At 40.8% G+C, this 23,294-nt stretch overlaps 1 protein-coding gene and 1 long non-coding RNA gene across 19 annotated transcripts in view; one reads left to right on the top strand and one right to left on the bottom strand.

Moving 5' to 3' along the window:
- Nucleotides 1–23,294, top strand: part of MAGI1 (membrane associated guanylate kinase, WW and PDZ domain containing 1) — a 631,665-nt gene that overhangs the window by 433,970 nt on the left and 174,401 nt on the right. The window lies entirely within an intron of this gene.
- Nucleotides 487–13,917, bottom strand: LOC116599566. Its single transcript, XR_004289426.1, has 3 exons — nucleotides 13,835–13,917; nucleotides 2,063–2,073; nucleotides 487–497 (listed from the first exon to the last, which is right to left on the bottom strand). It is a non-coding gene; the product is annotated as an uncharacterized LOC116599566 (long non-coding RNA).

The raw sequence follows: 23,294 nt of genomic DNA, 5'->3' as shown, positions 1-23,294 counted from the left end.
CCCTCATAGGCGGACACTGATAAGCTATTACTTGTGAAGTATTAAGAATGGTGCCTGGCATATAATACTGCTCAGTACTCTAAACCTGTGGGATCTGCCTCAGTCTTATTAATCAAAACTAAATAAGACTCATTTGTTCCATGTTTTTCACATCATTTCTCTGTTAAAAAACAATTCCTTCCTGTCTCTTCTAAATGTTTTCCCCCATTTGTTCATATGTACTGTGGGTTTTTTCTTTTTACCTACCCAAATAATAGGACTTGTGTTTTTTAATCTTTTCTTATGAGGTTGGGTATACTTTTCTAAAGAGACGAAATGATTTTTTAAATTTTTTTTTATTTTAAAGATTTTATTTATTTATTTGACAGAGAGAGAGATCACAAGTAGGCAGAGAGGCAGGCAGACAAAATGATTTTCTTTCTTTCTTTCTTTCTCTCTTTCTAATTTATTTGAGAGAGAGAGAGTGAGTGGGAGGGGCAGAGGGAGAAGCAGACTCCCTGCTGAGCAGAGAGCCCAATGCGGGGCTCGATCCCAGGAACTTCGGATCACGACCTGAGCCGAAAACAGATGCTTAATGGACTGAGCCACCCAGGCGCCCCCAGACAAAATGATTTTAAAACTTTCTTTCATGCGTCAAATTGTCAGCACTGTCTTAGGGCTGTTTTTGATCAGTGTGCCGTTTGTATTTTCATTTAAGACATGCAGACATCACTGAATGGAACAGTCAAATACAGAGATTGGTGACATTTCTTACAATTGATTCAACAGTCATTACCTTTTGGGTATGGTTGTCCAGTCACCCACGGGTCCTCTCTTTTGCAAGGAGATTTTGGGAAAATCCTACCAAATGCCTTTTGAAATCCAGGTATCCTCTGCTATAGTTTTTGACTTATGATGTCTAATAAAGAGCCCCAAGAATAATGTAAAGAGAAGTTGGTTGGCTATGTTTTTGTTTGTTTGTTTGTTGTTGTTTTTTTTATAAACCCATGTTATATCCTAGTAATATTAGGTGCTTTTGAAGGGTACATTTAATAAATTTGTCGAGTAGAAAGGCCTGTTTAATCAAGTTTTCTGAAATTTTAAAAAAATATTTTATTTTTAAGTAATCTCTGTATCCCACATGGGACTTGAACTTACAAACCTGTGAACAGGAGTCACATGATTCCACTGACTGAGCCAGCCAGGTGCCCCATGTGTTCTGAAGTTTTAGCTAGAGGTTCATGTACCTTTCTTTGAGTGATAGACCCGTGTATATGCATTCATGGTTTTCAAAGCCATTAAAGAGCTCTTTTTTTCTTCTATATTTCCTTAAATAAAAATTTGAGGGAAAATTCCTACTGCATATTTGTATTGCCTTGGTAGAAAGTTATATGAAGTAATTTGCATACACTTGAGTAAAGAGGGGAGAATGCTCCTTAGTTTCAACCACAGCAAATTTTAAAATGGAGTTTTCCAAGCAATTAATCCCTAATGTGGGCAGGTGCATTTGGGTTTTTCATTTGCCAGAACATATTTCATGTTTAAAATTTTAATGAAAAACGATAAAAAGCAAACTGGTTCATAGGTTTCTGGAAAAAGAGATGACCTTTCTTTCTGTTCTCTTTGAGGTAACAAAAGTAGTAAATGCACCCAAGTTTTAAAAACACTGAAATCCTCTTTTCTATGGACATCGTTAGCAAAATCGAACTTGTTATCCAGTAGCTGGCAGTTTGGTTTGCTTCCTTTTTTTAAGTAGTTCTTTTGAACCATGGAGTTTAAAAGAAATTTAAAACAACTAGACAGCTAGAAATAGAGTGGGGAATGGGAAAAATCATTGTTTAGTCCCGTTTCATTGCTTATTGCGTTTTCTGGGTTTTTTTTTTCTTTCCCGCAAACGTTTTACTTTTAAGTAACCTCTCTACCCAATGTGAGGCCCAAACTACAAACTTACAAACAAACCCCCAGTATCAAGAGTTGCCTGTTTTACCAACAGAACCAGCCAGGCACCCCTTGTTTTCTGTATTTAAGTTGATCTGTTTGTTCCCCCTATAGAAGTAGAAAGAATGGTGTAATGAATCTTGACATACCCATCACCTAGTTTTAACAGTATCCCCTGTTAACCAGTCTTCTCTCATCTGTACATCCATTCCAGTTTACTTCTTCCCTCTGGATTGTTTTGAAGCCAGTCCCAGGCATCAGATAATTTGATTATAAACATTCCACTGTGTTTGATCGGTTTATGGGCCTTACGGATAAAGTACATTGCCTGAATGTTTGGTAGTCTTTATTTTCAGTACAATTTAAAATGTTAATGAATTTATAGTTTTCTTTATTATATTTTTAATCTGATTGATAAAACAGGTATTCCTTAAGAAGAACCCTAGAAATGAAAAGTGTTCCCCGACGTGTTGAGAGGGCGTACTGCTTCTCACCTTCCTTCTGCTATTGTCAGTTCCTCCTCGTCTTATCCCAACTGAATATTTCTTTAAAAAATTTATTTATTCAATGTTATTTATTTATTTATTAAACCAGAGAGAGAGAGTGAGCACAAGCAGGGAGAGTGGCAGGCAGAGGGAGAAGCAGGCTCCGGCGTGAGCTAGGAGCCCAATGTGGAACTCAATCCCAGGATCCTAGGATCAGAAACCAAAGGCAGCCACCCAACCAGCTGAGCCACCCAGGCGTCTCTTTTTATTTATTTTTAGAGAGAGAGCCTGTGAGAGGGTGAGTGCAAGTGATGGGGAAGGGCAGAGGGAGAAGGAGGAAAGAATCTCAAGCAACTTGCCACTGAGCGCAGAGCCTACGACAGTAGGATTGCAGGATTGATGCAGGATTGAGCCTACGACACTGAGATCATGACTGGAGCTGGAACCAAGAATCTGACACTTAACTGAGTGAGCCCCCCAGGCCCCCGCAACTTGAGTATTTTATAAAAATAATGTAGGAGTTGGCGCCCCTGGGTGGCTCCATGGGTTAAAGCCTCTGCCTTTGGATCAGGTCATGATCCCGGGGTCCTGGGATCGAGCCCCGTATCGGGCTTTCTGCTCAGTAGGGAGCCTGCTTCCCCCTCTCTCTCTGCCTGCCTCTCTGCCTACTTGTGATCTCTGTCTGTCAAATAAATAAATAAATAAATCTTAAAAAAAAAAAATAATGTAGGAGTCAACATTCACCAGGTAATGTTTTCTGGAACTTGTTTAACCTTAAAGGATCCTTGAAAAAAAAATAACCCGGGAGGATGTACACCACAATAACGAGTGTGGTTATTTCTGGTATGCACGGATTTATATTTTTCTTTACTTATCTGCATTTTCCGATTTCCACAATACACATATATTCATTTTTATAAATGAGGAAGGCTTTTTTTTTAACTTTTTTTATTTTGGTAAAATAATACATGACAAAATTTCCATTTTATCCGTTTTTAAATATACGATTTATTTTCCTAAAATGCATTCACACTCTTGGTGTAACCACTATCTTCAGAACTTTCTCATCTTCCCAAACTGAAAGTGTTAAATTAATTAAACAATGATTCCCCGTGTCCTTCACCCTCAGGTTCAGGTCACCACATATCTTCTCTCTGTCTCTGTGGTTTTGACTCTGCAGGGTACCTCATGGAAGTGGAATTGTATATTTGTCTTTTCTATTTGGTTTATTTCACTTTGCAAAATGCCTTCAAGTTTCATTTTTTGTACATGTGTCAGAATTTTCTTCTTTATAAAGGCTGAATAATATCCTCATTCTATATAAAATCTCATATTTTTTTAATCCATTCATCTGTTGATGAACATTTGGGTTATTTTCACAGGTTCTTTTAAAATTAACCCTTTACATGTGTGCTTTGCTTTCCAGTTAAGAAAAACTCTGATAGCCATGTTTTATGTGAATCTGCAGAAAACTTTAATAGTGGACAAGGGTCACTGACCTCACCTAACAGATGTGGAAACAGATTCAGAGAAGTTACAGGCTTGGACGTGAATATAAAGTGTTCATATTTGCAGCCAGCCCTTGGGGCTCCAACTCTGGTATTGTGACATTGGTGCACACGGTCTGTATTCTCAGTCACATGCTGTTGGCCTGAAGGTGCCAGGTAGCTAATATAAATCAGTATGTTTTGTTTTGTTAATTTATTTGAGAGAGAGATAGTAAGTGTGCAAGCCCATGAGCTGGGTGAGAGGCAGAGGAGCCGGAGAAGCAGGCTCCCTGCTGAGCAGGGAAATCAAGACGGGGTTCCATCCCAGGACCCTGAGCTCATGACCAGAGATGAAGTCAGATGCTTAACCATCTGAACCACCCAGGCGCCCCTAGTGTGTTTTTTCTTTAAACTGAGGACCTTATTGACCATTCGAGTAGGACGGTTTCATTACGGACATCATCTCAAGTATCAGAGACCGTTTGACATTCTTGCTTTTGCTCATTAAATGCTGATAACACCCAGCTTTCATCATGTGACAGCTAAAATCATACGCACCCATTTTGCCCGAGCTTCCTGGTTGGGGTGGAGGCAGGAATTACCCTTCTCTCAAACTGTAATGTCTAAGATCTGCAAAGCGCTAGGTTCACGCTCCATGATTAGACATAATATGGAAACTTCCAGAAGCAACCTTTTCATATGACTTCTGGTATTATGGAATTATTCAGTACAGCAAAAGACGCTAGAGCATGCAATGGCTCTTTCTACACCAAATCTTCCTGTGGGAGGGATAGCAGCCACAGGACGTTCTCTCTCGATCTTTGTCTGGAGTGCTCTATTTGTCACAATGGAGAAGCAGAAGGATCTTCATATTGCCTGTGGCTACCAAGACCATCTCTGTGAGCTGACTCTGATATAAGGACTCTGGACAGTGCAAGGCCTGGAACCTCTATTCAGAGACTGGCCACTCCCGTGTTGAGAGAGTGAAGAGTTGCATTCACCCCTGCAGTGAGACTGAATGTTATCGAGCTGGGCAAGCTGATGGCTTCTCATCACTAGTGAGTCCCAGCATATTGGTCTTAGTTCCAGCTCTTGTAGGTAGTACCTGCCTTACTCCCATCCATCTACTTTTAGTGAAGTCAGGCAACCTTAATAGGCTGGTTGGGATAAGATGTGGTGTCCTTCTCATGCCACACCCAGCTCTATTGGCTACTGATAAGGTGTTCTGACTAGGAATGGGACTAAGAGCCGAAATTCATACCCCAAGCACTCTTCATACCCATGTTGGGAAGTCTGGACGTGAATAAATGAAATGTGCCGTGCAGATTGCCGACAGGGGTGGTGGGGACTTGGGAGAGCTGGAGCACACAGAGGAAACATTGTTGCTCTATTCTTGCTGCCCGTGCCTGGCAGTGGGGGCAGGCCCTGTGTTCTCAGGTCTTCTCCCATGTTAAAGAAAAACTGGAAATCGGAGTTTGTTTTCTGTGAATTGTCCCAATTTTTACATCATGGTAATTACTTGTTTTTAGGTGTGCTTAAGCACATAGGACTTCACATTTGTCATCTTAATCGTTTTGAAGCGTCCAATTCAGTGACATCCCATTGATGCCAAATGTAAGATATTGGAAAGTACATTTATACAGTTGTGCAGCCCATCTCCAGAACTCTTTTCGTCTTGGAAACCTGAAACCCTCTACCTATCAAACATTAAACTCTCTCCCCATTCCCTGCCCCCACCCCAGCCACTGGAAACCACAATTCTACTTTGTGTCTCTGTGAATTGGAGTCCTCTAGTTCCCTCAGATAAATGGAATTCTGCAATATTGATCTTTTTATAACTGGTTTCTTTTACCCGGCACAAAGTCCTCAGGGTTTGAATATGCTGTAGCACATGTCAGAATTTCCCTCTTCTTTAAGGCTCAATAATATTCCATTATATGTGCATTCAGCATTTTGTTTATCTATTCATCCACTGAAGGATGCTCATGTTGCTTGGCAACTAATTTTTTAAAAGCATTGGGAGTATTGTGCGAGCAGATAAAAACCCTCCACTGGCTGTATTTAGCACATGGGCTGCCATATTGTGTCAGTGGCACTCTATGGATAATAACATTGCACATGACGTTATTATTAACTCATTGCTCCAGGTCATAGAAACCTTGACGTGCAGAGGATAAAGCAATCCTGGAAATCACACTAATGAGACAGGCCTCTTTCTCCTTAAAGGCTTGGCTAATTCCATAAGTGAAATTTATGGAGCATTATCAGAGACTTTTCAAGACACCCTGCACTTATATTTCATACTCAGCATGGTTCAGTTCTTAAAGCAAAGTTGGCAGCGGTCCTCCTCGCTTGGGATCCAACGTAGAGCCCAGAGCTGTGCCCAGAGAAGGAGCCAAACAGGTGTAGAATGAACGAATATATTTCGGTGCTGAGTCGTGCGTTCCTTTTTCTCCAGTTCGCTGCTGGAGACGTTAGATGGAATGGCAAGCCAGTCCACGTGAGCGGAGCATGGTTGTAATCGAGTCAGAGCTCCCTGCTGCTGGGCACAGATGACTCCATCCTGTGCCCTGATTTGATTACCATAAAGGGCTTCCCTGACAAATCATAACAGGGCATCACTCGGATTGCTCGAATGGATATAACAAGAGCTCTCGAAGCTCCTGTGAACAGCCACAAAGGGGAGGAATGCATGTTTTCCCAGTCAAAAATTAATTATTTTTATTGCCGCAAAGCTTAGGATGTGAGTAGGGGGAGAGACGGGCCGTAGGTGGGGGAACTGTTCTGGCTTCCCTGCCCCCAAGTGTCCTGCCTGCTTTACTCAGATGTGTGAAGAAGTTCTCAAGTTGGTCTTATGGTGGGTGTTGGGTCCTTTCACTCTCATTCACGTTAACTGCCCCTCTAGTGTCTCCTTTCCCTGGTCAATAGGTTCCCCCAGGACAGTGCTTTGAAATGTCTCTCCTTTGGTATTGACGTGGGTGTTGATGTCTGGATTTATATCCTGGCATCCCTTTGAAGGAAACATTCAGCTCCTAAAAGATTTGCTAGAGTCCTTTTCAGTCTAAATTAAATGTAAATATCCCACGCCAGTGGGATGTATTACAGCAGTCTGTGAAGAGTACTTGCCAATCCCTCCTTTTCGTCCTTCTTTTCTTCTTGAATTATCAGATTTGATGAAATGGTAAAGGACACAACTGTGGAGATTTCCACCATTTCAAAAGTTTAATTTAATTTTTTTTTTTTTTAATTTTAATCACTGTCCTGTAGAGAGGCATTTTCTTCTCAAGAGGGGCCAGGCAATCTATTACACGTTTCCATTGCATCAGGGTGGTTATGGAACCAAAAAATGACCTCAAAGTTAGGCCTCTGACATTATCTACAAATGAAGGATGACATAGAACCGTACAGGTATCTTCCTAAGATTTTAATTACTGTATCTGAAGACAAGCCACAATGTTTTATAACCATTCCTGGACATTTTATACTAGAAGCCTCAAAAATCATAAGCGTCCTAGGCTTCTTTTGATATCTCAGAAGCCCTGTCAGTTTTGCATATTTTTAGAGAAGCGCTGCTCATTAAAACTCTCTGTACCATACTTTGGGTTGCTTTTTTTTTTTTTTTTTTTTTTTTTAAGATTTTATGTATTTATTTGACAGAGAGAAATCACAAGTAGATGGAGAGGCAGGCAGAGAGAGAGAGGGAAGCAGGCTCCCTGCTGAGCAGAGAGCCCGATGCGGGACTCGATCCCAGGACCCTGAGATCATGACCTGAGCCGAAGGCAGCAGCTTAACCCACTGAGCCACCCAGGCGCCCCTTTGGGTTGCTATTTGACAAATGCCTAAACTCATGAGCATAACCCATGATCCGCAACCCTAATAAACAAGCAGAGATATACCCAGCAACTGACTTGGGAAAACTGAACTGTGAGTTAACATGCCAGGTGAGCCAAAGCCTTCAGTAACTTTGAAAACCACTTTCCCCAGGTTATTCGTATATGAAGTGTATACTTTCTGCCTTTGTTACCCTTTGGAGTTAATTTAAGTATCACAGAGATCATTCGTGTTCATTGTGGGGGGAAATACAGATAGGCAAATAGAGGGGGAAATCACCTTGAAACCCACTCCTTAGTCCCTGGTAATGATCTGATGTTGATATCCTGCCTGTCTTTTTTCTGTGAGTATGTAGAGGACCCGTGGAGATGTGTAACATGCATACCTACATTAACCACAATTGCTTTTTATCCTTTTATTCTACTTAAAATGTCGTGACATTTTTCTCTCCCAGTTCCTGTAATGGCCACATAATTGCTCAGGGCTCCCTCTGAGTCTGTTTTGTGATAGGTGTTCACTTAACTTCTGCATGCCCCACTTAGGGGCATGTAGAATGTTCCATAAATGTTTCTTAATGAGAATACTTTTGCCCAGACTGAACCACATTGTCAAGATGAACAAGGTGAGGATCCAGGATGTTAAATCAACCCAAACATCTTGACCTAAACCATGAATACAAATGACCAGTGCATGATTTTCTGTTTTAAACTATTCCTCAAGCCTTGTGAAATATTCCTATTACTCCTATTGTAAAATATTCCTACATAATTTCTAATTGGTATTGCTTGTGACATTGGACTACATATTATGGATTAACAGCAAGGAATATGATAGGCTACTGATAAAAATATTTATTTTTTGTTAGAGTTAGGTTGCATCTAATATAGGGCACAGCATCTGTTAAGGAGAAAAAAGGGGAAAGTGTCTTAAATCATGCACTTTTTTTTTTTTTGCTCATCTGTCACTGGAGATTTGATTGAGTCTTTAGTGAATTGCTTGTGCACACAGGTGTGTGTATGTACATCCGTATTTGTACATGTGCGTGTGGGTTTGTGTTGGTGCCTGTTGGTAAGTATCCAGGTTTGGGAGGAAGAGATAATCTCCACAAATATTTTGGCAGTTGAGCTGGCCTTGACTGACAGTCTATTGTTTTTATGTTCTCTAGGGAACCAGTACTGTGGTATGTAGCCTACACTGCTCATCTCTGTCTTTGAGTGTGGTCTTGCTTGGTCTGGAAACTTTGGAAACACGTGTTGCTTCTGCCATTGATGAGGTGGATGGCAGTGAGGGACTGGTAAACTTATTCCCTTGTAGGCATTTAATGACAATAAAACATTAGTGAGGCACTTAAGAGAATTTTTAAAAAGATTTTCTTTGTTTATTTGGGAGAGGGAGAGAGAGTGAGCACAAATGGAGGGAGAGGCAGAGGGAGAGGGAGAAGCAAGCTCCCCACTGAGCAGGGAGCCTCACACTTGGGGCTCAATCCCAGGACTCTGGGGTCCTGACCTGAGCCAAAGGCAGCTGCTTAACCGACTGAGCCACCCAGGGACACATTATGAGCATTTTTGACGGGTTATTCCTCTGTTAGAGACCCTTCCTGCAGGTTAGAATACTGTTAAGTCATCAAAATATGAAACAAATCTTTAGGTTATTGTTGAACATGAGACTGAGATTGTGCCTGTTTTTGAATTTCTCAGGGGATTCCAGCTTAGACATTACATGACCCATTTTTTTTTTTTTCCCGAGTGGGGGTGGTCTTCATGTTGTTGCTTTTATAGATAGGATGACAATTCTCTGGTTATTTCAAGATTTTGCAGGGAGTTATTTATAAGGAATCTTCTTCTTCTTCTTTTTTTTTTTTAAAATCTCATTCATTCTTATGCCATCTAATTGTCTCTTCGCCTTGGCTAGATCTATTCAGCGAACAAGAAAAATCAGAATTAGATATGGAAGGCAGCCAGATGCAGGGGCAGACTGTGGCAGTGGAAATATCAAAATCAGGGCACTTACGAAGCACATTGTGATTGTAAAAGGAAGGAAAGAATCTTTAAAATAGATTTGTTCTGCCTTTTTTTTTTTTTTTGGTTCCCTTAAAAGATTTGTTATCTATTTTTGTAGCCTTGCCTATAGGCGAGGGAGCTGGCCCAGGATTCTTGAGGTCACTTGCCAGCCCTGCATTCCATTTCAGTTGGTTTTTAATGATCTAGTCAGGAGAGTGGCTTTGATTGGAGGGAGGGAATGGCAAAGGGTAAATGCAGGTTGTTGGGTGGTCCCCTTGGCCAGTGGGGCCAGGCTCCTGTTCCCCAGGAGCACAGGCTGTCATTGTAGGGGTGCTTTTTTATATGTGCTCTTCTTAGAAGGGGCATTTCTTAAGTACTTCTTGAGTACTGTGCAGGAGTACCTACCTTAGTAGTTGAGAAGATAAGAACTGTGAAGGCTTATCACTATGATAATATGAATATAAAGGCTCGGCATGGTGGTCCAATACAATTAAGAATTCTTTATCTTCAGTTAGCAATACTTGTATTGCATTCATAACATCTCCTCATGATAGCTCAGTAAGTTGGCACAATTGTCAACCCCATTTTACTGATGAAACCATTGAGTCCTACGGAAATGTAGCATACCTCACCCCAGGTCACCAGGCTAGTAAGTGATTGACTCTGGGTTCAACGCCAAGTTGTGAAGATTGTGAAACTTTTGCACATAAACACTGATAATTTTAGTGGTCAGTAACCATTTGTGTAATAGTTGCTTGCTATTTGCAACTAGTTTATAGGTCATCTCATTTAATCTTTGTGACAACCTGGTGATGTTGGTATTATCTGACTTACCCCAGATCATGTAGCTTGTAAGAAGTGGGGTTGAGTTTTGAGCTCCTGATACTATCTTCTCTGCTGTCCTCGTGATTTCAGTCCTGGAGGGTGAGGGGCTGAAGAGTGAATTAACTGTGTTTTTACGAAAATTGGGCTTCTTATTTTGAGCTGGAGTTTAGCTCAGATTTCCCCATTCCCTTCTCCCTGCAACCTCTGTATCTTTCTTACAGCCGGGGAAGTTGGCAGACAGAGGGATTCTAACCATCCCAGAGAGTGAATTCCTCGAAATCCCCTGCTCTGACCAGTGCAGACAGAAAGGATAGAGAGAAAAGGACAGAGAGAAAGGATAAAGAGAGAAGCATCCATGCATCAGCTGCCCCTTCTTAGTGTATTAGAGAAAAAAATGGGTGCCCCAAAGGTAGGGTGGCTATGAAATTTTGCTTCAAGTCTTAATCTTCATGACCTATTTCCTGATTTGTGAAATTGGGATGAAATATTGCCTTCATAGAGTAAGATGCTGCTTATTTAGCTAAGAAATACAGTATATTCACCACACATGAGAACCATGGCTTCTGTTATTGGTATTGTCCATCAAATACCCAGCCTTGCCCTTCTGTGAATTTTGAGGTCTTAAAAGCCTGCTTCACCTAATACATGCTCATAAAATACATTAGCCTGCTGTTATATTTCACAGAATGGATTTATTTAGCTAAGTCTTGATCATGGGATTTAAATAGAATGTTAATAGTTTCTGCTAATTGATTTTTTTTTTAAACATACAAAGATGGATTGGATTAAATATTTTGCAGTGCAGTGTTTTCTGGATCCTTTTTTCCATGCTTCTTCTGCCCTGCATTTGGTTTGGTGCAGAAACAGATTTCGTGTGGGTTTCTGAGACCCACTGCTTGGAGCCTGACAATTCCAAAGGCTGACCACTCCTTGATGTAGACCTTTGAAGGCGCGATGCAGTAGAAGATGGGAAAGCAGGTGGGACTGAGGTTCCTGGCTGGAATCCACAGCAGGTGTTGAAGTGGGATATCTGGCTGGAGGTTTGCTCTCAGGAAGGCTGCACATACCAAAGTGTGTTGGGTCTTACCATGTCCCTTTTTCTTCCCAACTTCCATTTGTGGATGAAACTTACTCATCTTTAACCCAACCCTGTTCCTTTGTTGGTGCCATTAGCTCCCTCTCTTAATTCATTACTCATCTTTGGTGTAATACCTAACTGGGGAATTAAGAATCGCGACGCATAGCCTCACAGACAAAGGGGTATTTGGTAGCCTCCAGTAGTATAGAAATCCAGATAACCTATGGTGGAACCTCTACTTAACTAACTTGTTCATTCTGAATGGTACCCTCAGCCGGCTCACTGCCCACATTGGCTAGGAGGTTGTCCTACAGTGTCTGTAGATCAGGAATTTGGGAGGGGCTTAGCTGGGTGGTGGTGGGCTGGGGTCCCTTGCGTGATTGTAGTAGGGATATCAGCCTAGGTTGCTGTAGCCTTCTGAAGGCTTGCGTGGGACTGGATGATCCACTTCCCCAGTGTCTCACTCACATGCTGGTTATTTCATGCTGGTTATTGGCCCTAGGCCATGTGGACTTCTCCATTGGGTTGCTTGAGACCTCATGACATGGTGGCCAGCTTCTTATGAATAAGAAATCAAGGGAAAAACAAGTGGGAAGTTAGAATGTCTTTTACCACCTAATCTCAGAAATCACCCTCCGTTGCTACAGTATATGATGTCAGCATTATTCGATGTGGGAGGGAACTACACAGAAGCTTAAATACCTGGAGGCAGGCATCAGTGGGTGCCATCTTGGAAGTTGGTGTGTATTTGCACACATCATGTGCCACGTATGATGTGTCAGCTGTCTGTTTATTCCCAAACTTGCCTATGCCTGTTCTATTGTTACTCTTGATAATATAATTTAACTAAATATTACTTGAACCAATGACATAGAAGTGTTCCAGAGAACATTTTCCTTGAGAACTTGGGTGAATCCTTTAGAAAGATGCGATGAAGTTTGGTTGCTTAAAAACTGCTGTTAAATTAGGTGTAGATAAGGACTATAAAATTTAAAGAGAAATCATAAAAAAAAAAAAACTAAAGCATTCAAATTGCTTTGCAGGTATCTTTACATTATCACTCCATTTCAAATGAACCTAAATTGAAAATCATAGTTGTTAAATTTTAAGTATAGTTTATAGCAAGGAAGATCCTATAGGATCCTACACCAGGAACATAGGTTTAAAATTTTTTTTTCAATGTACTTTAAAAGATAGATGAAAAAATGAACACTGTGTATGTTAAAATAAGATACTTTAAGTATGTATGAATAATTTTGCATGATTTTTCTTTTGTGAAATTCCTGATTAACTCCTCATATTCTTGTTTCAAACGTGTCAGAAAGAAGACTTTTCATGTAGGAAACTTTCCACGGGCTCTTTCTTACCTGTTAATTATGACAAAAGGAAGTTTACTACATTCTGTTCTTTTAAGAGCCCTATAAATCAATGCGTTACTTTTTGGCAGTATTGTTTTTCATCAGTTCTAAAGTGCGTAGTTTTTCACATTTTCACATTTCAGAAATTGAAATGCATTCTACCATCACTGGCCTATTGTGATTTAATTGGCAGGTTTTTTTCTGCCTTCTTGCTTCATCAGTTATAATTGTTACCTTAAATTTGATTAAACACGGTATGTTTTATGATTTTATTTTCTAAGAAATATGTTCGATCCACACGATCACTTGTTAGAGCCGAGGTGGGTGGATCTGTTCAGCTGTGGTCTGGCCACTGGAGTCTGTCTAAATGTATTAATCACATTTGATAAAGCAGTGGCTTGATTTAGAAAGTGAAAAACTCATGTTAGCTTCTCTACGTGAAGGTAGTAAACATCACATCTGTGTGTCTCAGTGTTCACGTGTGTAAAATGAGAAGCTTGACATACGCTATGTCTAAAGGCCCTGTCAGTTTGAATACCCTAAGATTCTTTTTTTTTCTTTTTTTAAGATTTTATTTATTTATTTGACACAGAGAGAGATCACAAGCAGGCAGAGAGGCAGGCAGAGAGGGAGGGGGAAGCAGGCTCCCTGCTGAGCAGACAGCCTGATGCGGGCCTCGATACCAGGACCCTGAGACTATGACCCTGGCGCAAGGCAGAGGCTTTAACCCACCGAGCCACCCAGGTGCCCCTGATTTTTTTTTTTTTAAGATTTATTTTATTTTATTTTTTATTTGAGAGAGAGAACGGTGGGAGGGAGTGGGAGAGGGAAGAATTTCCAGCAGAATCGGCACTGAGCCCAACACAGAATTCCATGTCACAACCCTGAGATCATGACCTAAACCGAAATCAAGAGTTGATGCTCAACCAACTAAACCATCCAGGTGCCCTGAGCATCCAGAGTCTGAGTCTTTTCTAGAGGAAACCAGAACTTGATTCTTTTTTGATGGGGGGATGTCAGATGCCTTTTATAGTAGGATGAATCCATCAGCCCTTTCCAAGAAAGAGTGCCCAGGAGGCCATAATTCCAAAGTTTCCCTATGATTTTATGGGGTTAATCGATTCTCTAAAACCAGTTCCTAAACACTTGACAGTCCTATGGCCTTAAGCTATGCTAAGCACATCCTTGAATCTTGCTTTTCGAGTTTGGATTTTTCTGCATGATGGTTTTTTCCTCTGTAAAAATATGTAAAGTAGAACTTTCTGGATTTTTCTGAGTTTGTAGATTTTTCCTTAAGGCTCAAACCTTTGCTGGTACCCTCCACCTTAGTCTGGCTGGAGTCCCTTCTTTTTACTTGTCCCAGCCATAGAAAATCTGAGTGCCCTGGTACTGAAGATAAGAGAAAAGAATACAAATAAGGAGTGGAAAAAACTCTCAAAATACTTAATGAAATGATCTCTTCTCTAACTCAGAGCTCTGCCAAATAGGGGAGAGTCATTGATAGAAAAAAAGTCATTGTTATACTTTCCAAGTTTTCTTAGTAGTGTTTGAAGATTTAGAAAAGCTTTTTCTACCTGGAGGTTTAAAGTCTTGATAAAACCCTCAGATATAGAGTCCATTCAAGAAATGGGGAAAGTACCAAGTTTAACACTGAAGTGCCCTGAACAGCCTGTATTTATCTTTTCTCTACATATCTGCCATCCTTCTCTGGTATCCATAAGCATTACTACAGGAGAGATGTACAAGCTTGGGGTGCCTGGGTGGCTCAGTGGGTTAAGCTTCCGCCTTCGGCTCAGGTCATGATCTCAGGGTCCTGGGATCGAGTCCCGCATTGGGCTCTCTGCTCAGCAGGGAGCCTGGTTCCCCTCTCACCCTCTGCTGCTCCCCCTGTCACTCTCTATCAAATAAATAAATTCTTTAAAAAAAAAAAAAAAGGATGTACGGGCTTGAATATTTTTAAAACATGGGCCTCATTTGTCCTGATGCAAAAATTTATCTCTGTGGGCCACCTAATTTGATGTTCAAATCAGTGACTTAAATAGTTTGTATCTGGATTAATTACCAAGCAGTCTTCATCTCAGACTTCTTGAGTGTTTGGAGATTTACTACCTGTCTCTTTTGGTCTTTAGGGGGGTACCATAAACTGTCCCACATAGGCAAACCCCATCATTCTGGCTTTGTATGAGATAGGTTTCATTTGGCGGATTTAATTTTGCCTTCGTAGTACTCTTTCTTACAGGGGTCCATCTTTCTGTGACTGGTAATGTAGGGACAGGACACAGTTCACATTTCCTTTGATCCCATTAAATTAATTTCAGGCGGCTGGCTCCTTCAGAATCCAAAACTGTCTTTAGAACTTGGTCTAGCAGTTGGAGCACCTGGGTGGCTCAGGCAGGTAAGGCTCAACTTTTGATTTCAGCTCAGGTCATGATCTCAGGGTTGTGAGATTGAGCCCCATGCTGGGCTCTGTGTTGGGCATGGGACTTCCTTAAGGTTTTCTCTCTCCCTCTTGTTCTTTCCCTCTCCCCGCAACCCTGTTCTGCTCGCTGGTTCTATGTGTATGACTGTTTTAGATTCTATATACAGAGGAGATCATATAATATTTGTCTTTTGCTCTCTGGCATATTTCACATAGCATAATGTGAAATATCCAGGTTCGTCCGTGTTGTAATACATAGAGTACTGGAATATCTTATTAGGGAATATTATTCAGCCATTGAAAAAGAAGGAAATCCTGCTATGTAACTACATACACACAGGCTACATTTTCTTTATCGATTCATCTGCAGTGGGTATTTAAGTTTTTTCCATATCTTGGCTATTGGGAATAATGCTACAGTGAACATGGGTGTGCAGATATCTTTTTTGAGATACTGATTTCATTTCCTTTGGATATATACCCAGGAATGGGATTGCTGGAACATTCAGAGTTGATTTAAATCTTGGTTCATTGCCCATGAGCCATGTGAACTTAGACAAGTGGTGTAAACTCTCTGAGCCTTTTCTGATCTATAAAAAGGAAAAAAAAAAATCCCTCTTTTGTGGGGCTTTGGGGCAGATTAAAAGAAGTACTGGATGAAATCACAGCACCCGACAGACACCAAGCAAGCACTGTAGGAATTGTAGAGATAAATACATTTCAACAGAGACAAAAGGGAGAAGAAATTAAAGTCAGTTTAAGGTTGTGTGTATGTAAATATATTCATGTAGATCATTCATATTTTGAAAACGGAAAATAATACAGAATCAGCCACTCACATAGAAACATCCCTCAAAATTTCAGGTAGGTCTATTTAAAATAGGCTGGAAGTAAGGGGTCAAAAATAGCTGCTTCATCATGACCCCTGATAACACAAGACATCGGGGCAAAGAAACGTAAAAATATAAAAAGAAGATGAGTCCTCTACTTTGGAACACTGTTTTATAAATCTAAGTAACATTAAAAAAAAAAATTAAAAAAAAAAAAAAAAACACCTTCCTGGCCATTTTCTCAAATGCTTACCTTCTGAAGGAAAAAAAAAAAAAAAAAAAAAAAATATATATATATATATATATATATATATATATATTAAGATTTTATTTATTTATTTGACAGAGGGAGACAACACAAGCAGGGGGAATAGTAGAGAGAGAGGGAGAAGCAGGCTCCCCACTGAGCAGGGAGCCGGACGTAGAGCTCCATGCCAGGACCTTGGGATCATGACCTAAGCTGAGAGCAGACGCCTAACTATCTGAGCCACCCAGGCACCCCTGAAGGAGATATTTTTGAGGTGATTTTAAAGCCAGTTTCTTATTTGTGAGTTCACTAGGGAAGAGTATTGTTATTTTTATTGTTACATCACTTTTTTTTTTTAAACCCTCATTGATTATGAAAAGGATTTGAGCTATCTAGTGTGGAATATGTGTACAATTTGTTCCTTTCGGTTCTTTGAGGAGCATAATCCGGTAGTACTGGAAAATGAAGTTCCCACTGTTTTTTGCTTGAGAAGGTTCATTGTTCTCCACTTTTTCTGTCACTTGTATTAGAGCAAGTGTGTGCATTTGGAAGATCCTAGTTCATTACAGTGGAAGTGATTTTAGGTCACATGTGAGCCTGGTAATATGGTCCACTTCAGGAATTACTGGTTAAAATGCATACTCCTAGCTCCTCACCTGGAAATACTGACTGAGCATATCAGGATCGGATTCTAAATTTGATTTTTTTTTTTTTTAAAGCAAGTGCCCCAGTTGAAAATGCATATTGTAGCAAGTCTGGACAATTGTAGCCTTTACAGTCAGCCCACTGGAAGTGATGGCTAAACCCTTGTGTTCCTTGAAGTGAAATGTGGGCTTTCTTTAACCACAAGACCTGAATTTGGACAACCATCTGAGAGGGAGTATGGAAAGGGGAAGGTAAAATCTATCACCAACTTTGGTTAAACATTGCATGTTACTGGTCTGTCATATATCTTTGTGGTGCTACTGGCTGTATTTTACTGAGAAAACAATTCCGTTTGCGACCAACAGTCTGAGTGTTGCAGAGGGGAAGCCAGCAAAATGGTTGTCATTTGTGTGGAATGAAAATCAACCAAGTAAAAATAAAAACTTTCAGACACAGGAGCCCTTAGCCCCCTGGTTGGGCATTGATAGCATCTACCTCTAGTTTTTAGGAAGACTTCGTATTTAATGTGGAAAATGCTTGATAATTATCCTTTAAGGTTGAAAAAGCCTCTTAGTGCCCTGGACTTCCATAGGTCTGCAAGACAGTGAGAGGAGAGAGACTGCTATGCAGCCAGACCTGGCTCAGATGCTATTTTATTGTTCAACAGTCTCTTGGGTGGAAGGCAGTTTGGTGCCAAGTGAAGATATGCTGCCTGGTGACATTAATGGCAGATGAGGTTGTGGTTGGGGGACTTGTCTATATGGATAGCTCACCTTAATCATTGACTGATTTTGTATGGAGACTCCCTACCAAAGGTAACTTAGCAATGTGATTAAGTTATTGAAGGAAAGTCTTCTATGTGTCAGACTATGACAACCCAGTTACCTAGTGTTTTTCAGGGTCCATTTTGTGCCTGGTGTAGAGTTCTGGAAATACTGTGGTGAGATGGAGAGACAAAACCTAGGAAGAGACCAACATTAATCAATTTACTTCATTAAATATATACTTACCAAATGGGATATGCATGAGGAAGGTGAGCATTATGGCTCTGCGAGAGGGTATGACAGTGACATCTAACCAGGTGTTTTCATTACCTACTATGTGAAAAATTACCCTCAAAATCACTTCCCCCAAATTTAGCAATTTAAAACAACAAACATGGAATCTCACACAGTTTCCAAGAGTCAGGAATCCAGGAGTGGTGGATCTGAGGGGTCCCGGCTCAAGGATTCTCATGAGGATGCAGCCAAGCTATTGGGTGGGGCTACAGCCATCTGAAAACTTGACTGGGGCTGAAGGATGTACTTTGAAGATCCCTTACATGGCTCTGGGCAGGAGTCCTCAGTTCTGAGCTCTTCACAATTGAAGAGCTGGCTTCCCCCGGAGCAAATAGTGCAAGAGGAAGACAACCAAGATGGAAGTGGTAGTGCCTTATAACCCAACCTTGGAGGTGACACATTCCATCACTTCTGCTACTTTCTGATGGCCACACAGATCAACCCTGTGCACTGTGGGTGAATACACAAGAGTCTGAATACCCAAAATAGGCACCATTAAGGGCTATCTTGGCGGTCACCCAACTCACTGGGTTTGAAGAATGGTTGGCAGGGTTTTCTGCAAAGGTGCTGTTCAAACTAAGATACAAAGGGTAGGTGGGTGGAGTGAAGGTGATTTGGTAGGAAGCCTTTCTCAGGCAGTCAGAGCATGGTATGTTTTATAACAATGAATGATGGCCAGTGTGGATAGAGCAGAAAGAGCTGGAAATCATATGCTAGAAGATGGTGCTGCAGAGGTTGGCAGGGACCAGACCGTACATGTCCTTTTAGGTCAAATTAAGGATTTTGTTCTTCAGAGACATAAGCTGGTGAAAGGCATAATCAGATTTCCTTCCTGCACTCCCCCAGCCCTCCTTTGAAGGTCTCTCTGCCTGCTGTGAGCAGAATGGATTACAGGTAGGGAAACCAGTTTGGAAGCTATTATAGTTGTCCAGGCTAAAGGTCATGGTGGATACAAACGCTGGCAGTAGGGGTAATCGTGGATGGCCATGCAATGTATTTAGGCAGGATATTTATCAGAACTTCAAGATGCAGTGAAGTGGTGATTCAAGATGAGTGTTGAGGTTCTGACTTCTAGAATGGGACACGTGGAGGTGACATTCACTGACCGTGATCCCTGAAAGAGGATCAGGTACAAGAAATACATGATAGAAATGACCTTGAACTCAGAGATGATATGGCATGCAGTGAGGAAGCAGGTCAGGTGGTTCAAGTGTGGGGAGGAGCAGGGAGGTCTTTGCCAAGAAAAATGTAGTTCCACTCTGATTCCCAAAAGCATGCTGCATTTTTAGAACCATATGACAGGTTTTGTTTTTTGTTTTAATTTATGTGTGAATAGCTAAAGTCTGGCAAAGTATGACAGGGAATTCTTGGTGTTTCTCTTTTGATTATCATTCTTGTCTTCTATAGCAAGTTGTTGAAATCTTTTAAATCCCAACTTAATTAGTTTTTGAAGTATGAGGATGTACTGGTTCACGTCTCTATTCCTCCTTCCCACTACCTCCAAAACTAATTCATTAACAAACACACAATCTCTTTCTTCAGCGTACACACAAACACATATACTTGTATTTGCCAAAGAATTAAGTATGACGTTTTATAAAGTTAAAGGATTTAAGTGTCTAGAGAGACCAACAGCTGATCACTTTTGTATTGTAGACAATAAATATGTTGATTGAATACCGAATTTGTTTTAGGCTCTGTATCATGGCTTCCATATTTTTAAAAATGGCACCTACTTTCACCTGTCAAAGATCTGGTACCCAGCCCTACAGGCATGTGTTACAAGCCAGACAACAGACTTAGGAGCTCTCTTCTCCCATCCATTCCCCTGGGGGAAAGGTAGAGGGCAGGAGCTATACCCCACCCGTGAATAATTTACACTCCCACCATGGGACATGTGTATTTGCACTGCCACAATGTGGCAAGGCAGTAGTAGACAAGATAAAGCCCATAGGTATTCTGAGGAGGAGAGAAATAATGAGAAAATAATGTTCTCTATGATGTTAGGGATTTTGTCTCGTTTGGTTCATTGTGAGTATCTAAGCCATTGGAAGGAACTAACATGGGGTAGGCCTTTAGGACACACTTATTGCAAAAATGAATGGGTCAGTCACCACTTGTTTTTTAACTGTTTGTTTTGAAATAATTTAGACTTGGAGAAAAGTTGCAAAATATGGTATGGGGAGTATTCTGGTGTATCATCCATCCGGTTTCCACTAATGTTAACATCTTCCATATCCATGGTACAATGATCAAAGGCATGAAATTAACATGTATTAACAACAGTATTAACGAAACTCAGGACTATTTGAATTGCACCATATTTCCCCCACTAATGTGTTTTTCTGTTTCAGGATCCAATCTAGGATTCTCATATTTAATTGTCGTGTCTCCTCCAATTTAGAATGGTTCCTCTGTCTTTCCTTGTCTTTTATGAACGGGACACTTTTGAAGAACTGTGGACAATTATTGCATAGAATGCCCTTCACTTTAGGTCTGTCTGGTGACTGAAGGCTGCTAAAGACTTCAGGAAGGAGGATGCCTGGGTGGCTCAGTGGGTTAAGCGTCTGCCTTCGGCTCAGGTCATGATCCCAGGATCCTGGGATCCAGTGCTATATCCGGCTCCCTGAGCAGCCGGGAGCCTGCTTCTCTCTCTGCTCGCCACTTGCCCTGCTTAGGCTTTCTCTCTCTCTCTCTCTTTGACAAATAAGTAAATACAGCCTTAAAAAATAAAATAAAAAAGACTTTGAGAAGGAATAGCACCTTTTGGTGGGCTTGGTGGAGCAGTGGGACTTGGAAGGAGAGGATTTTTCTGTCTAGGATACCTGTGTTACAAACATGTCAATCCTGGAGCATTTGGGTGTTGTCTTGGTTCTTCTTTGCATGTGCAAGTGATGGGTACCCTTAGCCGACAGTTAGGAGTTGTCATCACTCTCTGTCCAGCTGTCCTGCTGCTCTGGGTCTTTCCTTTCTCCCAATAGCAAGATGGTCTTCTGGATTCGGATCCAGCCCCAAGCTCCAGAGGCTCAGGCTTTAGCGTCCTGGGTGTCAGAGTTGATATGCCCCAGGCCATCATTTTACTGGACTTTATGTCCTTCTCTAGTTTGGAGACATAGGGTCTTATATTTATTTTATTTTTCTTACTGTGGCTTTTATATTGTCTAATGTTTAACGAGCACTATGTGTCAGACTCTAGACCTTGCTTTCTCAATGAGGAGCAACATCATCCCTAAAGGGCGAACACTGGCTCTTGGCAGGGGATGGGTCTTACTCTTTTTAGGTATCATAGGCCTATCGGTACTTTATATTTGTTCAGACATACAAGATACCTGTGGTATTTAAATTTCAAGGAAGGGGAATTGATTGGGGGAGAAGAATCTTAAAATCACTCATTGGTGGGAATAGTCATGGAAAAATATTTGAGAAACATTGATCTAGACCAAATGATTTCCCTATATTAGCTCATTTAATTTTATTATCCCTATTTTCTTGTCCCCACTGCAAAAGGAAAATGAGTTAACTAAGAATTACTGGGATTGAGTTGCCCATAGTCACCCTGAGGACTGGGGGTATCCACCGAGGATGCATAAACTCCAAAGTCCAAGATCTAAACAGTGAATGTCCCTATCTGTGTGTAGCCTCTTATTAAAAACCACTTAGAGAGTCAACAGAGACAAACACATAGCCTATTCTAAAGCCAGGGAAAACTCTTCTAGGTTCATTCATTCATTGGAATTTCCTGATACAGTATCTCATTATTCGGCTTATTAATAATTGTGAGTCAGCTCTGAAAACATTTGTGATACAGAATGTTAGGATTCTAGTCAGGGGCAGGCCTATAACCACATGAAGACGGGGTCTTTTGTCTATTCACTCTTACATTTCCAATGCCCAGAATAATGAACACAACACCTAGGAAGTGCTCTAAAAATATGTGTTGAATGAGTAAAAGGGAAAGGATGTTATATTTCAAGAAAAAAAAAGATTTCAAAGCCAAAATGATTTAATTCTGTTTGATGTTAGAGCCATGATGTTTGCCCTTAAAAAAATAAACACCAACCACACAAAATGTAGGCGAAGCCTCATACCTATCACAGAGAAAATGAGTTCTGGGTGGCCAGTTGACTTTAATGTAGAAACAGCTTCTCGCTACTCAGAGCTTAAATGTATGACTTCATATTGTTATAGCAGGCATAGCGGATAGAGAGATTAAATCAGACTTAATTTTTCCATCTATTTTGAGGGGCTCAGGAAAGGAAAAACATACCACCAAGTATTATTGTTTGAGATAGAATGGTGATATATAATGAAGGTGTCTCTTTTCTCTTTTCTTTTCTCTTCCAACTGAGTTTCAAGAACAGCTGTTTATGTCTGAGGTAGGGACTAAATCTACCTGAGAGGTATTGTTGCACTGGATTGATGATGAAAAACCCCAAGTTGTATGAGGATGTACTTTCCTGTCCCTAAGAAATTTTGCATTTACAATCTGTAAACAGGAATGGCAGGTATCTTTTTTATTTTATTTTTTTCTTTTTTAAAGATTTTATTTATTTATTTGACAGATAGAGATCACAAGTAGGCAAAGAGGCAGGCAGAGAGAGAAAGGAGGAAGCAGGCTCTCTGCTGAGCAGAGAGGCCGATGTGGGTTCAATCCCAGGACCCTGGGATCATGACCTGAGCTGAAGGCAGAGGCTTTAACCCAACCTCAACAGGTATCTTTTTTAAAAAAAAGATTTTATTTGACAGAGATAGAGAGCAAGAGTGTGTACACAGGAGGGGAGGGAGGGGCAGAGGCAGAAGGAGAAGCAGATTCCCAGCTAGAGCAGGGAACCTGAGGCAGGGCTCAATCCCAGGATCCTGGGATCTTGACCTGAGTCAAAGGCAGATGCTTAACTGACTGAGCCGTCCAGGCACCCCTGTAAACAGGAATCCTCAATTGCACATCATATTACAGAAAAATCTGTTAATTCATCTCATAATCCTTACCAAGGCCTAATATGTGCATCTGGTTGAGATTTAAGTATGGCTGCAGGATTGATTTTGATTTGCCAGACTACCTCTATGGGCAAATTCAAATTTCAGTTTTCTCAGATCCTTCCCAGAGTAAGCAATTC

Source organism: Mustela erminea, chromosome 1 (genome assembly GCF_009829155.1).
Source record: "Mustela erminea isolate mMusErm1 chromosome 1, mMusErm1.Pri, whole genome shotgun sequence".
NCBI classification, from domain to species: Eukaryota; Metazoa; Chordata; class Mammalia; order Carnivora; family Mustelidae; genus Mustela; species Mustela erminea.
The sequence above is the reverse complement of the archived record's forward strand: the minus strand, read 5'-3'. Positions and strand labels throughout refer to the sequence as shown.